We start from the raw sequence: 18,653 nt of genomic DNA, 5'->3' as shown, positions 1-18,653 counted from the left end.
GGAGACTCTGTGTGGAGGCCATAGGGGAACCCTCTGGCCTTTCTGTTCAACTTTGCTGCAAACCAAAAATTGCTCTAAAATAAAGCCTGTTACAAAGAAAAAAACAAAAAGGGTACTGTTGTCAGTTTTCCTTCACTGTGACAACATACACGATGCAAACAACTTAAAGGAGAAGAGACTTATTTTGGTGCACAGTTTCAAAGGTTCCAGTTCATGGTTGACTGATCCCACCGCTATGGGCCATGGCTGAGGCAAGCCAACATGGTGGAAAGGTGTGTGACAGGAGCTGCTTCCCTCCTGGCAGCTGGAACACACAGATAGGGCACAGGACTAGAGGAGAGGGCAAGGGACTGGATACAGGCTTCTATGGTCCACTCCATTCAGCGATGGCCACCACCTACGTCAACGTTACCCTCACTGACATCATCACCTTGCATCCCATCAGTGCATTATTCCATTTGATGATGTTAGAGCCTTTCCCAATTGCTTCCTCAGAACTCTATGAACAAGCAAAAGCGTTCAGCATGAGAGTTTTAGGGGATATTTCCTATCCAAACCATCAACAGTACACAGTGGATTAACTGGCATTTGGCTTAGATCACCACTTCTGAGTACAGTTCTTCATCTCTCCAGCTACCAGGAGAATTGAACACTGATTTCTCATGGCCAAGAAACATTCTAGAAATTTCCCTTGACCAAAGGAAGCTGGTGCATCCAATGATATGACCTTTTACAGAAGCAGTCCACATTCTAACCTTTTTTTTTTTTTTTTTTTCGGAACCGGGGATTAAACTCAGGCCCTTGCCCTTGCCAGGCAAGCGCTTATTCTACTGAGCTATCTTCCCAGTCCCCCACATTCTAGTCTGGCCATTTTGAGGATACAAACTCACAGCCCTCTCCCTGTAATTTAGGACAACTTTGAAGGGTATCTCATCTCCCTGGGTAGGTCTGTATGAGACTTCTGTTTGTCTTTCATGCAGCCAGATTTCTATTCAGCTTCTCTATTCAGCTCTGCTTCACCCACTTGTCCCTCTCAGCTTGCTCCTCAGAACATTCCCAGTAAGTGTCACATAGAGAAAAAAATCCACCTTAAGTCTATTTTCTTGGGAAGGCAACCCAAGACAGCTGGAGATCAGGAGTCATCTGAGCAGGCGGATTGTGAGGTAGGAGGGTAGTGCAGCCTCAGCTGTGAGCCACCAGTACTAACTAGGAGCACGGGAGGCCTGGGCATGCTGCAGTTAAATAATATTTAAAGATTCACAAATGGTGAATGGGGGTGAAAGGGCAGCCAAGCAATGCACTAACAAGTGTGACACCTCGGCATTTGAGAAGTTTCAAGGACACCGTCATTACAAGGACTGTGGAAACTGCCTTTGCGGAGTGCTGTCGATATGTTTGGGGAAGATGATGAAAAGCTAAAGGGATTAGCAACTAAATGTGAACTATGAGGCCAACACCATCCTTGGCAGCATAGAGAGATTCTTTTTTCTTACAGCAAGAAGCCAGGGGAAAGTTGAAGATAAGGCCAGGATTGAACTGTAATAGCGGGATTTCTGCAAATGCCAAATCCTCAGGCCTGGAAAGTCTCCTAGAGTTAAGAAGGGTCTATTTAGAAAAATGTGTGATTCTGAGGCTTGCATGAGCCAATGCACTACTAAATTGTGAAAAGCAAGATTTTTTTGTACTTTCTGGTCCTGGAATCCTGGTTTTTATTTTACTTTAAGGAAGGGTCTACAGGGTGTTCAGGTCTCACTACTAGATTGGACTCATAGTGATCCACCTGTTTGTAGCCTCCCAAGAGCTGGGATTATAGGCTCACACCACCACACCCAGTCTCAGTTGTTGTCTAGTGTGTCCTGGGGGTGGGGCCGGCATGGCTGCCCTGGAGATCAAACCCCTGGTCCCTGTGCCTGCTTGCAGGTGCTTTACTCTGCTGAGCTATTTGGCCGGCCCTTGGTCCTGGAGAAGTAACGCCTCCCTGTTAAGTGACATTTTATGGTCCCTTTAGCTTTCACTAAGAGCTAGATGTTGCACAGTGTCAGAGTCTGTGAATGAGGTGGGTGAGGACACAGACCTTCAGGACGCAGAAGCCGTGCTGTCCTTCACATCCCTGCTATGTGCCTGTGTGACCCGATAAAGCTAGAAGGTACCAGGAGGTCCACCAAGTAGCCCAGTGGCCAGACATGGAGTCTTTGCCACAGCGAATGACACAGTGTCAGATACAAGGGGAGCAGCTGTCATCTGGAGGACGTTCTTTTCTGTCTTCCTTGCAATGAGGGGGAGCAGGCATGCTTTGCTTCACACTGCCAGATGATGGTACACATTGATGGACATTCTGTGGGCCTGTGTTAATACTTCTGTTTTTCTTTGTATCATAGTGTCAAGTTGCAGGGGCCCAGAGCACCAACACCTTCATGCTTTGTTATTCTATTTTAAACATTTATTTATTTATTTTGCAGTACCGGGGATTGAATTAGATGCTATTTTGAATTAGGCCTTTAATTTTGAATTTTATTTTTCATTTTTTATTTTTTGTCATACTGGGTATCAAACTTGGGACCTTGAGCTTGCCAGGCAAGCTCTTATGCCACTGAGCTATCTTTCTGGCCCTTAATTTTGAATTTGAATTAGTGCTAGTGTATAGAATTGCAATTTATCTTGCCTATTGATCTTTATTTTGAAACCTGCTAATCTTGCCTTGTAGTGAGAAGGCTATGCTATAGTTTTTTTGGGTAGATTTTTGCATTTTTTTTTCACAGTGATCTAATCGGAAAATAAAAATTATTGCTTGCACTTTCTAAAACTTTGAGTGTGATATTTACTTTTCTGGCCATGTTTTTCTAAGGTCTCTTTATAATATTGAGTAGAAGTGGTAAGTTGGGCCTCTTGCTTTTTACCTGATCTTAGAAAATAGCTGGCTTGTTTCCATTAAGTGCAATGTTCCTCTAGTTTCCTGAAGATAACATTTCTCATAAAACAAGGTGGTCCCTTCTATTTATAGTTCTCTGTGAGTTTCTTTCATGAATGGTTGTTGACAAAGATGGAGATATTTTGCTATCTATTGAGATGGTCAAATGTGTGTATGTTTTAGTTTATTAAGAAGGAAGGACCAGCCAGATAGCTAAGCAGATTAAAGTGCTTGCTTAGGCAGATGCAGGGACTGGGGTTAGATTCCCAGTGTGCCATGCTGGCCCTGCCCTTGGGGCATGCTGAGATGGTAACTGAGACTGGGCGTGGTGGTGTGTGCCTGTAATCCCAGGACTTGGGAGCTGAAAACAGGGGGGTTATGATTTCTAAACTGCTAAGCCAAACTTGCATTTTTAGAAAAACCTGTCTTGATTAAGCCCTCTTTTTTTTTTTTTTTCTGGAACCAGGGATTGAACTCAGACCCTTGCGTTTGCCAGGGAAGCGTTTATTCTACTGAACCATCTCTCTGGCCCCCTTATGTCCTCTTATTATTTAAATTACTTTTTAAAATTCTATTTACCACATTCTTGGCAAAAATATTTTGCATTTATGCTCATGAAGTTTGTAGAGTTTTTCTTGTAATCATTTGGTTTTGTTGTCTGCACAATGCAGGCTCCATAGAAAGAGCTGTGCAGTGTTCCCTCAGTAATTTTTGAGAAAAATTTATGTATAGTTAGCATTATCTATTTCTTCAGTGTTATGGTTTAGCTCTAAAATGTACCCCAAAAGTCTCATGTGTTTGGAGGTAGGGTTTTGGAAGGTTACTGGAGTATGGTTGTGCTTTACTTCTCAGGGGATTGGTCCATCAGTGAATTCATAGCTGAATGTGTTGTGAAGAAGGCAGGTCTGGCTGGAAGACACAGGTCACTGAGGATGGAGTGTGGAAGCATTTATTCTTATCTCCAGATCCTCTCTTCTCTCCCCCTCTCTCTCTCCTGAGCGCCATAGGTTGAGCAGTACTTCCTCTGCAATGCCTCTTCCATGCCATTTCTGCCTTGAACATAACCCTCTAAAACTGTAAGCCAAACCATCTTCTCTTTCTTGTAAGTTGTGAGCATCAGCATTTTATGCCAACAATGGGAAAGTGACTAAATGAGAAATTGGTTCATGACATTGGCTCCAAGAAATGGATTATTTCTTACTAACTTTGAAATTCACTGACCTAAAGATCTTCTGAGTATTCATTTGCTATTCTTTTATGATCTCTAAGATCTATAGTAATTTCCCCACAACTCATTCTAAATATTGGTAGTGCAACCAAACACAAGGGTTTCACCCCATGCTAAATTCAAAGCACAATCAGTAGATAAAGAAGTGGAACAAGGTTTGCTGTACCCTGGGGATAACTCCCAAGGCAGATGTCTCTGAACAAAGGGAACAAAGGGCTTTTACTGGGGAGATTCATGCATATTCATGTGCCATCAGAAAGATGGGCACTCTCCTGCGCATGATCAGTTGGAGAACAGGTTTTATACATTGCATGTTAAAATGGAAGAAGCAAAAGCCTCCTGGTGGGACATTTAGCCTTGTAGCAGTCAGAGTGAGCACAGTTTATTCTAGGTGACCAGAAAAGGGCCTCACAGTAGCACATCAAGTTTGACCAATTTAAATTTCTTTTCTTCTTTTTCTTTTTCTTTCTTTCTTTCTTTCTTTTTTTTTTTTTGGTGTGTAGAATGTCTTACCTGAAACACAGGAACAATAACAAACACTTTGAAAGACTGCTATTAACATTCATATGAAGGGTGAGCAGCTCTCCCCACCTATGTAGGAGCTTGTCCCTAAAAGTTTCTGCCTAACAATTAATAGCATCCTTTTTTACTCCTCTACTCTGCCTTCACTAAAAGTTTATCAATTTTTATTAATCTTTTAAAGGCATCAGCTTTAGCTTCATGGACTTTGACTATTTATGTGTGTGTGTGTGTATTTTGTTACACTATTCTATTAATTTTGTTATCCTTTTGGTTAGTTTGAGTTTAATTTGTTCCCATTATTCCATTCCCTTACTTTCAAATTTTAGACAGTGTCTACTTTTCAAACATAATGTTTCAACACAGTAGACTTTGCTGTCTAAACTTTATCATATATTTTGATATGTCATATTGATATAGAAGAAAGAAACTACTGAACTGCTAGATATTTGGGGCAAGTTGGTGTTCTCTAAACTTGAAGAATAAGTTTTAGGAACAATGGAGGTTTAAAGCAGAATATATTCATTGAGGGAAAGAAAGCTTCCATCTGAGAGAGACAGAAGGGGACCTGAGTGGGTTGCCAAGGATCCTGCCTTTTCTAGGGATTTTTATAGAGCAATCCATGAGGTGAGGCAGGTGTAGAAACTTGCAAAGTGGACATGAGGTGGGATAAAGCAATGGTCACCTGATCAGATTACAAACATAATTGCTCAGGCAAAATTGACTTAACTTGGGATCAAATGGGGAAGTACATCATGTAGCAAGCAAGCATGAATACATAACAGGGGCTCTTCCTGTAGGGATTGGGTTAGTGATTCTTGGCTTTCTCAAGGTGATGGACACCTATTTAGAGTATCAACACTTGATGCCCATCCCTAGGGAGTTATGTGAGTACATTTGTTTTATCATTGGTCTTAAAGTCTTGCCCACAGTGGAAGTTTCTGTGTCTTGCATAGTTGCAAGGTATCTCCGCTTCTGCACCAGCTCCTTTGAGGGACCAGCCCTGATTGCCTGTAATATTTCCAGCTAACTCAATTGCCCACAATATTCTAATTTCTTAATTTCAAAAAAATAGTTTAATATTTTTTATTATTAATATATTTAATACAGGGTCTACAGGGTCTCACTACACAGGTTGGACTTGTAATGATCCGTCTTGTTTTTCAATCTCCCAGGCACTGAACCATCACACTCAGTCTCAATTGCTATCTCAGTGCACCCTGGAGTGAAGGGCTGGCACTGCAGGCCAGGGATCAAACCCCTGGTCCCTGCATCTGCCTAAGCAGATGCTTTAATCTGCTGAGCTATCTGGCCGACCTTCAAAATACAGTTTAATTTTAATTGTAATATTTGGCTCACAGGGTATTTTACACTTTTTTTTAAAATTCAAGGATCTTTTTGATTTATTCACTTTATTAATTTCTATTTTTTTCTGCAATAGCAGGGGAGCTTACTTTTTTGAAGTGTATCTAAACCTATTTTATGACATTGTATATAGAAAGTCCTGCTATCTAGTTCATATGCACTTAAAAAAGAATAAATATCAATTAGGAGTTTGTCCAGGACTTTTGTGTATTCGCTAATTTTGTCTACTTGTTCTGTCAATTACTGAGAGAAGTCTACTCGGTTTGTCGATGTTTTCTTTTTATATCAATTATATCAATTTTGTCATCACAGGCTTTCAATCTCCATTATTATGCATTAGGATTTTGACCTCTTCGTTCTCAAATAATCATTTCCCTTGGTTTTATGTCACTCTAAAATAACACTCTAGTGTTTATATAGTCACTTCTAGTTTCCTTTGCTTCGAATAGCAGGCTCATCTTTTTCTTTCTCTTGCATTTAACCAATTTTCATAAATGAAAGAGAAGGCACGTAGCGAATGGCCAGTGTGTATTTGGATCTTGGTTTTCTATTCAGTTTTTCTTTTTTGTCCCAGGATCGAACTCAGGGCCTGTGCTCGCCAGCCAGGAGCTGCGCCCCTGAGCTGTGTCTCTGGCTTTCTGTTCAGATTTTGCAATCTCTGCCTTTCAATTGTTGTGCATGGATGAAGATTTTATATGGCTGTTTTTAAATCTACTATTCCATTTACTTTTGTTTGCATTATCTATTTTTGCTCCTGTTTGCCTTTTTAGCAGAGTACTTTAAAAATTCTATATGATCCTCATATTGGGATTGAAATCATAACCTTTGGTTTTGCAGTGGTTACTTGTGGGTTTTCATACACACTGTCTTCTCTGGCTTGGTCATACAGTGTATCACAAGTAAATGTCTTACAATTGTGTCCTCCCATTTCTCCTTTTTAGGCTTTTTTGATGTTCTCTTATTTCATGTCTAAGTATGCCATAAAGCATCAACACACTGTGGTCATTTTTGTTTTTAGCTTTGAGAGAAAATTTTAAAATAAGAAATAAATAATATTGCATTTATCCTCAAGTTTTGCATGCCTAATGTTCTTCGTATTTATAAAAAAGCATATTTCCAACTAATCTCATCTACTTCTGCCTGAAACCCTAACTTTTACATATTTATATTGTGCTGGTTTGCTGACAAAGGATTTTTCTCAGATGTGCATGTCCTAGAAAGTGTTTCATGTTTGTGTTTGAAAACAGTTTTTTTGGTACTGAGAATTGAACTCAGGACCTTGTGCTTGCTAGGCATATAGCTAGAGCTATACCTCCGGCCTGAAAAATAATTTTGCTAGGTGTGAAATTCTAGCTTGACAGGTTTGTTTTTCCCTCTGGTAATTTGAAAGCTGTTTCTTTGTTGTTTGGTTTCTTCTGTTCTTTCTGTGGAGAAAACTAATGCTTTCTTATCTTAATTCAACTGTATGTAGCATTTTTCCCACCTTCTGACTAATTTCATGGTTTTTCTTTATTAGAGGTGCTTAGCATTAAGTTATGATATAACCCGTGAAATTTCATCACGTTTCTTCTTTATGAAGCTCACTAAGTTTCTTGTTTCTGTAAGTTCAGTTTTCTTCAAAGGTGTCAGTTTTTCTTTTTGTGCCCTGTTTTCTTTCACTGTTTTCCTCTTCTCTGAGCTCTCTGTTCTCCTGCCAGTCACAGTCTCCAGCTGTGTGTGTGTTAGGCCTTAGCGTGCTGCTCCAGAGCAGACTAATGATAATTTCATTTTGGTCTTTTTGTTTCTTCTCTGTGTTTAATTTGGGGTAGTTTTTATTATTGTGTCTTGGAGGTTAGTAATCATCAGTACCATGTAGTATGCTGTCAATTTTACTCTATCATTATTTCTTTAAATTTATCTGGATCTTAAACATTGCATTTTGGAAAAAAAACTATTTATACTGGAAATAGGTTAGCAGGCTTGCAAAATCAGTAGTAGGTGTTGAATTAAAATGTTTTTACATCATAGAATCAAAGCATGGAATATTTTAAGATATAAGAATAAAATTAAAATGTTTCTACATCAAATATTCCAGAATTACGACAAATGAACTTCAAATATTCCTTTTCAATGCCAATATTTGCTTTTCCTATTAGTACATGTTTGCAGTAATAATGTTTACATTCTCCATGTGGAGTTGGTACATGTACATAGTACATCCTAATTCCCTTTTTATTTCTTCCCTATCATCTCTTGATCTCTTTCCTATCTGATAAAAATCTATACCCCTACTTACTGTCACTTTTTACTTTACTCTTGATTTATATTTTGGGTTTCCCATCTAAAATACGTGATAGTTAAGCCTGGTATTCCAGGAGTTGCTGTATGTGTTCTTCATGATCTACTAGCAGAAATATGGAACCACTAAGAGGTGTGAGCCTTGCAGCCGCATATTTCTGTTGGCTACCTCTTGTTCTTTGTGATCTTGTCGTGTATATTGTACCATACCTTATAAACTTCACAGTATAGTGTTTTAAGTTTTTCTTTAATCAGTCATATGTGTTTTATAAAATTAAGAGAAAAAATCCATGAATTTAACAATGGTTGTTATATTGCATATTGTTGAGGTTTCCAGACACAAGTATGAAAATTGGTCAGAAAACTTAAAAAGAAGAAAAAAGTTATTTAAGCATTTATGGTTCCTTTCAATAGGCCAGTAGAAATGAGCAGCACAATTATCCAAGCTACCTTGTGTATACACATAAATACATATACTGTGAAAGGCAAAGAAACTGTTCAAAGGAAAGGAGCAACTGGGATGAAGGAAAGGAGAAACAAAGGAAAGCAGCAAGTGAAAAATATGCATGTATATACACAGATGTTGCATGTCCATGAGTATGACTGATTTTTCTGCTATGATGTACAGCCTGAGAAGAACAGGGTAACCAGGTATAATGGTACCTGAGGGCAAGAATAATCTAGAGTGATGAGTGGCAGAGGAGATAGTGTATGCCACTTGTGTCTTTCCAAATCTGGTTGCAGAATTAGGAACCACAGTTAATTCCATAAACTAAAAAAATCTTGGATTATTTAAAATGTGGGAGAAGAGTGAAAAAGTTGAGAAAGGGTAGGAAGCGAAACCAATAAAGGTTACATTTATGAGCTTGTCACTGATGTTAACTTCTACCCAATTTTGTGAAAAATTTCCTGAAAAACCAGTTAGAATGTGCTTCAGAGAACCCATCAGAGCAAGAGGAAAATTGCAGTGTTTCTCACAGAGTCTTGGTTTCCTTCCTGGGTTGTGGGTTGCTCTGGGGACATCATTTCAGATACCATCAGAGTCCTCCAAGAGGCAGAAAGATGCAGAGAGTGAGATCAAGGTTCATCAGGCTGGGAAGTCAACAGCAATAGTATTTCGTGTTCCATATAGTTCAGCTCTTTATTTCACTTCCTTTTTTTCTATTAGATTTAAGGATCATGAAAGAAGAGAGTTTTGTGTCTATGAATAGTCTTCATTCTCTTAGGCTTCCACATATGCCTACATGCATGTCCATTGGCACCTGTGCAGTAACTCATAACTCATCATCCATGAGGAAAGAGAACATAACTCCTGCATCTCCTCCTTATAATCTATGGGGAAGAATTTTGCCAGGCTCAGTGTGATTTGTGAGGGTCACTTTTCAACAATTGCTCCATCCCCTGTGGATTTTTAGGGTTTGTCATCTCCTTAGAATCAAGTGGATGACCTCTGTTTCTTAGCCACACTGGAGTGTGAAGTGAGGGGTCTGGTCCCCAAGCCAGCTGGGGAGTGTTGTCCAGAGCTGGAAAGGCAAGGCTGGTGAGGTGACAGCCTAGTACAATGGATCAGCAGGTCTGAGGTGGGACCAGTTTGCTGGGGTTGCTCTGAAGTCTTCCACCTGCCAATGTGCAGAGCTTAGGTCCAGTACTAGGCAATGAGGCCTGCTGATACAGCCCTTGACCACATCTTAGGGATAAGAAACTGAGACTCACATTCATGGATTTAAGCCAGAGTTGCTCAGCTCATTAAGCATTAGGCCAATTTGAACCCTGTGTGTGAGCTTTGACTTCATTGCTGTGCAGAGTCATGGTGCAGCACCTTTCACATTATGATCACCTGTTAGGTACATTCAAAGATAAACATCTTGTGGAGGCCATTTGGATTCTTAAGATATTTGAGAGTAGAAAGCTGTAACCAACAGAATCCAATCTATTGGTTCCACTAGCGAGGACAATGCTTACAAAGAAGCTTAGGAAAGCACCTGGTATTTTCTTGTCAGGTCAAAGAAAAAGTTTCTCAATCATGCTAGAAATGGAAGCTAATAAGAGCAACTCTGAGTTGTTTTCACCACCCTTTGATGTTTGAGGAAAGACAAAAGTTGAAGATGTCTTTTCAAAAGATAGTCACCATTCCAGGGTTCCAAGTGAAGAAAGAAAGAGCAAGCAGGCTATTGTGAGCCCTTAACAGGGAGCACTGCTGTGCCAGACATAAAGCATGTTATGAATGTCCTGAAGATGAAGCGTGTAGATTACTTATGTTGGGTCACTATAAAATACTTACCCATGATTCCTTTGAAGAAGTAGAACTCAGTATTTTAAGTCAGCTTCATGTTAGTCTACCTAAATATAATTTGGAACTAATGAAAATTATAAGTCAGAAGAGATCCTGGGAGCTGTGCTTCCTGAAGGTCAAGATGTGGTTTCAGGGTTTGGCAGAGTGGACATATTGTACACCTGAAACTTCACGGTCATCGGCTACTGTTCAAGTGTTTAATTGGCCAAGTTATGATTCACATGAATCCAGGAATCACTTCAGTATAAAATCAATAATGTTGGCAATACATGCTGAAATGTTGGGATGGAAGTGCTATCTGGAGAAGAGAACATGACAACTAAGGTTCGAGAAAGCAGCTACACTTGTTAATTTGAGTTTTTAAAAAGTGTATTGGAATCCTCGCATCTCTAGAGGACAGTCATATTGCAGGCCTTCTCCAACGTGGGGATGTTCTATTTGATGTTTTGCTGGGGTTGGGCTGTTTGCCATTCTGGCAGCAAGCAAAACTGCACTGTGCTTGCTGGTGATCTCGATCTTGAACCCCATAAGTAGCTGATGCACAACTGTGAATTACATGAAGTGGGCCAAAAGGTGAAGGTCTTAGAGTTGGATGGGAAGGACTTCCTCCAAGGACCAGTCAAAGAAGAGTTACAGCAGCAGCTGGGACTGTCAGAAGAAAGAAAACCCCATCCACATTGCCATGAACCTGCCAGCAGAGGCTGCAGCGTTTCTCAGTGCTTTTGGGTCGCTTGTAGGTGGGCAGCCATGCTGCAGGGAGCTCCTTCACAGAGTGCACTGTTATAGTCTTCCCAAAGATGTCAACTCTGTTGAGGATGTGCAGCGACGGCCTGAAGCTGCACTAGGCATCTCCTTGGAGGCATGCAGTTCAGTTTGCTGAGTGAGACGTGTGGCCCCTAACGAAGTAATGCTGCATCTCACCTTTTAGGTCCCAGCTGCTGTGCTCTAGAAACAGGCCATCAGTCCAGAGAACGATCGAGAGCCCTCTGTTAGATGGCAGAGGACAGATAATGGCTTTCTAGAAGAAAAAACAGAAACTGCTCCAAACACTTAATTGGAGATGTTTTCTTCATCTTATCACTATGCTGTTTTTTAAAAATAATTTTATTGAGAAACAAATAGTGACAGGACAGTTTCAAAACCAATTAGTAGGACATTTTCAATAATTAATACATTGCATATTGTCTTCATAGTGGTTATTCATAGTACAAGATGCAGATGTGATATCCTGTCCATAGACTATTAGTACAAATCTTTCTATTCATTGAATTAAGAGAATGTAGCTATACATCTAGCCTAATTATTTTGAATATGCACATACAAAATGTTTGTTCATTTGTATCCCCTTTTTTGTTTAGTTTTGTCAGAGAAGTGTATTCTATTGTCATTTAAATATTATAGGTCATGAATTCAGCAAAATATTCCAATATAGTCCAGTAGTCCATAATAGTAGTGATTTTTCTGTAAGACTGGCAATGTAGTGAAATGTAATTTGTATAATTCCATAAAAATTTAATATTGAACTCTAAAAAAGGATCAGATAGATGTGGGAATGGTTACCTGACTGAAGGAAGAAGGGAGCTTGGGGAAGACAAAGCAATAGACTGATTACAGAAGGCTATCTTTTAAAAACAAATTTAAAGAATACAAAATAGCAAAAAACTGTATTAGAAATGATACAAAATTTCATTAAACAACATAATAGGAATTTGACAATGGTTGAAATATTGCATGATGTTATCATCAAATTAGTTTAGGATATTAGATATTAATTAGAAAAGTGGATTAAAAAACAAAAAGCAAAAGCAACAAAAATTACAAGAAATTAAAAAGAGAAAAAATGAGAATAAAAAGAAAAAAATTAAGCATTAGCTGCTCCTTTCAAAAAACCAGTAGAAAGAGGCAGGACAATTATCTGCATTATCTTGCATATATGCATAAGTTTGCCTCTCTCTCTCTCTCTCTCTCTCTCTCTCTCTCTCTCTCTCTCTCTCTTTCTTTCTTTCTTTCTTTCTTTCTTTCTTCTTCTTTTTTTTGTGGAACCAGGGATTGAACTCAGGCTCTTGAGCATGCCAGGTAAGCTCTTTATTCTCCTGAGCCATCTCTTTCGTTCCTCCCTTCTTTCTTTTGTCCTTTTTCTCATCCTAGTTTTTCCTTCCCATTGAACAAATTGTTTCCCTTTCACAATATCTATTGTACCTTTCAGATTTTATTTGCTCTTTCAAGTTCTCACACTAGTGGGACAATAGGAAGTTTGCTCATGCAAATCTGACTTATTTTACTTATCAATAGAGTCTCTAGTTGCATCCATTTATCTACAAAAGCCTCAAATGTATCATTTTTGCAGCTAATTAATACTCTGTTGTGAAACAATCTTTAGCACAGTGCCTGCTTGGTTGTGTAGGCTAATACCAAAGAGCAGGAAAGGATATATCTAGTGCAGTCCCCAAGGAGCCCTGTGGAGGCATTCTGAGGCTGGTCTATAACACACCTTGATGTTCTGTCTGTGACTGCAGAATGAACTGCACAACACCAACAAAGATTCAGGAAAACAACATAACTGAGATGGAATTTTCAGATTATGCCACATACAGTTGTATGAACATAGTTTTCCACTTTACTATGGACACTTATTTTATTATTAGTAAGTAACATGTAAGTGGTTCCGTTGTGAAATTTTAGTCATTTTCAACATTGATTGTTGCCTCATTGAAAATCAAATTTAGAATAACCATTTCAGGTGTTGAGATGATAAAGTAAACACTCAATGTGCCCTAAATCATAAGTTGCTGTCATTAATCTGGACTCATGACTGCAGAGATGGATGGTGGTGTGCAGCCTGGCAGAAATAGCAAAGGCTCTGGAGCCAGACCCATGTGAGGTGAGCTTCCAGGTTCATTTTTTGTGAGCTATAGCCCTAGCAAGCTGCGTGGCTTCTCTGCCCTTCAGTTTCCTAGTGGATCTAGTGACCCCCTAGTGAGATGATTACAGGAGTCTGTGCAACTATGTCCTCTGGGTGGTCATGATGACGATTAGCAAAGAAAACAATGAATAACTGCAGGGACACAGTCAGCAGTCAAGTATGAGATTTCCTTTTATTTGTTTTAATTATGTAAGCACATGTAGAGTGTGTAAACAAGGGAAAGTACATGCCTGATCTTTTTTTTTTTTTTTTTTCACAGTAGCAAAATAAGTCAAAAACCAAAACAAACAACAGCCAAAAGATTAAATTAAATATATCTACCTCTTAGAGGAAAAGGAGAACAGCACCCAGCTTGTTTGAATATAATCATATTCATGATCCGCAGAATGTTCTAATTCATGACAGTCACTCCTTACATTCATTCCCTTTGTGGCTTACAAAGCATCTTTCAGAGGACTCTTATTTAGCCTTGTTAGACACTTACCGACCTGGTTAGTGCAGGATCCAAGGGCAGGCACCTGGAAGCATCAAACTCAAAATAGAGACCCTGACAAATGAAGATGTTTGCCCTTGGCTGAGTCCAGAGAGAGAACAGCTCTATATTTATTCTTCTACGCTGGTTGCTTAGATCTTCCGTGAAAAAGGACTGACTACAGTTCCTTGGACTTCTCAGATTGTTTGCAAACATAACACAATTAGTCTACCAATCTACAATCTCTCAGCTTTCCTGCACTGTGATATGGAGACAAAGCTGTTGAGAAATATTTTGGATCACTTTCATCCTATCCAGAAAGCTGTCTTGACTAATGCATACTTTATTGACTCGTGGACCATGGCCAGCAGCCCTCGCTCCTAGACCTAGCCCCCTACGAGTCTGCAACTCCTCTGAATAACATACCAACTTGTTTCATTTACCTCCTGGAAGGCTTTATTTGCCACTCTTAACCCTTATAGTTTATTCTGTTTGCTTTCCATTTTTCTGCAATGGCTTATAAGCCATTCAAGATCTTTTTTGGCAGAACATTTCTACAACTAAAACCGTTGAATGTATATAGTTGTTATGACTCATAATGTGGCAGCTAGATGTGTGACTGTTACTAGTCTCTCAACATTAGATTTTCCCAAAGCCATTTTTAAATTGTGTGGCTATCACTGAAATGCTAAAACAAGGCTGTCTCAGATAATATGTTTTTTTCATGGTTCAAATAGATATCGACAAGGGCGGTTGATTGTCATTAACTTTGCCTGGCAGTGTTTTTCAGAATGATCCTGATTTCTCCAGATAGACTCTTGCACCCTCTGTGGCTGGTCTTCATCCACAGAACCCCATTTGACAATTATAATTTGGTGAGTGCATGATGGGGTAGGATGAGCGAGAAGAATATTAGACTCAGTAGTCACAATATGAATTCTACTTGTGTCCTTCCCACTCCAGAGCTGAGACATCTGTCACTTAGCATCTCTGGGATTTGACTCCCACATCTATAAACTAAACAGGGAAAGCTCTAGATGGATACATAAATGTGCCATACAGTGTTATGTTGTTGCTATTATAATGTATTATAGAAATATTTGCCTTATCAGTTTATAACAAATAAGCAAATAAGCATTTTCTGCCCCACTGCAATGGGAATCAATTGAGAAACAGAAAAATTTGACAGCTGGAGAGGCAAATATTACTACCCATGTCTCTCCTAAAATAAGACACAGCTAGAAAATAGCTTGAAAACCAGTGACCAAAATGCCAGTTCCAATCAGCTTGTCCTTGCCTCACCTGCCTTAAAGAGCAGCTGCTGGGTAAGAGGAGAGTGATGGCAGTAAGGCCAGGAGAGGCTCATGGGGCTGGCATGTTTGACTTCTAATTTTTAGGGCTGGCTATTTTTCTGGCCAGGTTTTAACTGGGAGGGCAGGGATAGCTAGTATCTTAAGGCTGGGGGACATGGAGTGGGAGAACCTTACTTGTGCTTACAGATTCAGAGCATTCAGCCCACAAGCAGCTGCTCTGAGGCAGTGACATCACAGTAGGAGGGGTGGGAGCAGGAGAGCTGCTCAGTTCATGGTGGCCAGGAAGCAGAGCAGGGAACTATGCTAGAGAGGAAAGAGTCAGGAGATAGATGTGCTCCTTACAGCCCATGACCCATCTGGACATCCCCAGGAGTGTGCTGGACTAATCCTAGTTTCCAGCCAATCAAGTTAACAGCTGAGCTTCATTGTCACATAGGTGATCTCAGCGAAGGAACCCCATTGGAAGGTTGCTTTTCCTTATTTGAAAAAATATTACCATTTGCCTTCAAATGCTGTTGCTTACTGGCAGGAAACCAAGGGCACCCTGGAGACCCTGAAGATCCAGCTGCTGCTTTTGGTTTTCTCCTCGCTGGTTGCCACAGGTGGCTCCTCAGCAGTGAGGAAGCATTTTTCACTTCATTGTGTTTGCACTTTCTTTGTCTACAAAGCAGTTATTAGCATGTTGCAAGTGGATCTTCCTTGAATACCTGTGTTTACACATCCACATGTTCAGAGCCAGTGTATTTCAGGTGATATGTTCAAGAATGTTTATAGAGACTAGTGGCTTTGGACAGATGCAAAGAATTCCTTGCATAGCAAACTTGGTCTCTTTAGAGATGTTTCCAGCTCCTCTATAGAGCAGACTTGCCTCAGTGGGGGCAAATGAAGACAATGTGCTTCTACTGCAAGGTTTCTCAGAAACCTAAGAGTAAAGTCACCCCAGCTCAGTGTTTCTGGAATATGCTGTTTATATGTCACTTCTGGGTGAAAATGTAGAAGAGGTGGCTGTCTTTTCTCTAAGACCTCCTTCTGCCTGCAGTAGCTGAATGGAGGAGGCTCTAATAACCAAGGAGGGGAGCTCCACAGATGGGCGAAGTCTGAGCCCCAGAATTATCATGTAAGAGTCTGCTCAACTGCAAACACCCACATTGCACCCTGATGTGAGCAGGCAAAGACTTTTAATTGTGTTAAACCACTTAGAATTCAGGATATATATATATATATATATATATATATATCAGCGTCTAATTTTACCTTAATTAATACAAACTATAAAGGGAAATTAGCATTTATGGGCTTTTTAATATATGCAACATGATGCTAAACAATTTCACATGTATGATTTCACTTAGTCATGGAACAAGTTTGAAATTTACTTCTTATTTTTAATTTTGCAGATAAAGAATCTGAAACTCAGAAAGGGCATCATGTTTGCTGTGCTTTCCTTCTTCTCACAGGTCATGTAGTTAATAAAAGGATAAAATAGGATTGAAACCCAGTGTCTCTGAGCTCTGCTGCCCCAGCTTCCAAGAGTAAATTATTTTGTTAGAAAATCTGGGTCACCCACTAGAGTGTCTAGAATGGCTGACAGCAAAGCTCAGTGGTCCCCAGTATCCATCCGGTTCAGATCCAATATGTCCTCCGAAGTCTCCTGTGTGTGAGGGGATCGTCAGTGGATCCATGGCAGATGAGTTCGCTTCTGCAGGAGGCGGGGCCTGGTTGGAGGCGGTCCCTGGGCTGTGACCTGGAAGGGTGTGTCTTGGCCCCGGCTCCTCCCATCGCCCTCTGAGTCCTGGCTGCCACGCGGTGAGCAGCTTGGCTCCACCGAGTCCTTCTGCCCCCACTTCTGCCCTGCATCCAGTAGACCGGGTAGACCTCTCCTCCTTTAGGTGTCAGTTCCAGCCATGGCGATGGGGCTAAGCCAAGCATGCACCCACCGTGCCTTGAGCTGTTGCTCCTTGGTGCTTTGTCTCTGCCATCCTCTTCTCATTGGCCCTTGGCTCCTGATTCCAGCCCTAGTGGCTGCTTTGCTATAGGCAAGACCTGCTCCTTAGGTCTGATTTGTGGTCCTGGCCTCCTGGCAGACAGAAAGCATCGGATGTGATGTGGAGAGGGCCACATCCCACCCTGGCTTTCCAGGAGCTGTAATTGCCAGCTCAGTACTACTATACCTCCTTCTCACCAGGGAAAGAGAGTGATGCTGATATTATGAAAGGTTTTTTTTAAAAGGGTATTTCACATTGCCTGTTTTGCAATGCAATGTCAGGCTCTTAAAGAGTGCAATATAAAATTTTAAGCCCAGTAGTAAAGTATAGGTTCCCACATAATAGAAACACTTAAATTATTGAGGGGATTACAACATCCTGAGATTTCTCAAAGGGGCACTTGATGAAGAGCTATGTCTGCTCAGTGCAACCCTTGAAAGCAGTAATGTGATCTGAAGCCTGCGGTGTTGAGAACTGGAAAGGAAAACGTGTCTTTCCACATCGGCATGTGAGTGTTGTCTCACCTACCTGGCTGGGAGCCCCTCCAAGCTTCTTTGCTCACATCTGGGCTGCAGATCCACATGCGCCTGCGAAGTGCATGTGGATTCTCTTGTGGTTCTTGGTAGTCCTTGGAGTGTGCTCACTTTCCCCACAGCCACTGATGAGATAAATATGGCTAGAAAACAAAATGTGTGCATGGTTCATTGGGATTCAGTATTCACAATGAGTCCCAACTGAACAATGTAGGTATTTCAGTTACATTAGTTGTGCATTAATAGTGTGCAGGGCTCTGGGCGGTACGCTGGAGGTACAAGGCAGAGGAGTCAGTTCTGGTCCTTATGAGAATATGGCTAAGATTATGTACTAGTTAGGGAAAGCAAACCTTCACATGAGCATAATTTGAAGAGGGATAAAATAGTTTATATATGGCCTGTGATATAGATATTTCTGCTCAAGAGGGTCAAGTTTTTCAACTATTTCTACCTTTACTTTTCATTTTTTAATTTCAACATTATTTCTTTTTAAAAAAATGTATTTAGCACAGGGTCTACAGGGTCTCACTACACAGATCGGACTCTTAGTGATCTTCCTGTTTTTCAGCCTCCCAAGCGCTAGGATTACAGGTGTGAGCCACCACACCCAGTCTCAATTGCCATCTCAGTGTGCCCTGGGGGTGAGGCCAGCATGGCACATGGGGGACTGAACTCCAGGCCCCTGCATCTGCCTAAGCAAGCACTTTAATCTGCTGAGCTATCTGGCCGGCCCTCAGCATTACTTCTTAAATCTCTTAAAACCTTTTTCTACTATTCCATGGATGTTATGTCCACTTTCTTTGTTTTTTTTTTTTTTTTTTTTCACAGTAGCAAAAT

General features: G+C 40.4%; 1 pseudogene; it reads left to right on the top strand.

Moving 5' to 3' along the window:
* Positions 1 to 386: 386 nt before the first annotated feature.
* Positions 387 to 11,644, top strand: LOC101565168 (annotated as a pseudogene).
* Positions 11,645 to 18,653: the final 7,009 nt, after the last annotated feature.

Source organism: Octodon degus, unplaced genomic scaffold (assembly GCF_000260255.1).
Source record: "Octodon degus isolate 3935 unplaced genomic scaffold, OctDeg1.0 scaffold00151, whole genome shotgun sequence".
Lineage (NCBI taxonomy): Eukaryota > Metazoa > Chordata > Mammalia > Rodentia > Octodontidae > Octodon > Octodon degus.
Note: the sequence above shows the minus strand (reverse complement) of the source record. Positions and strands in the feature narration are given on the sequence as shown.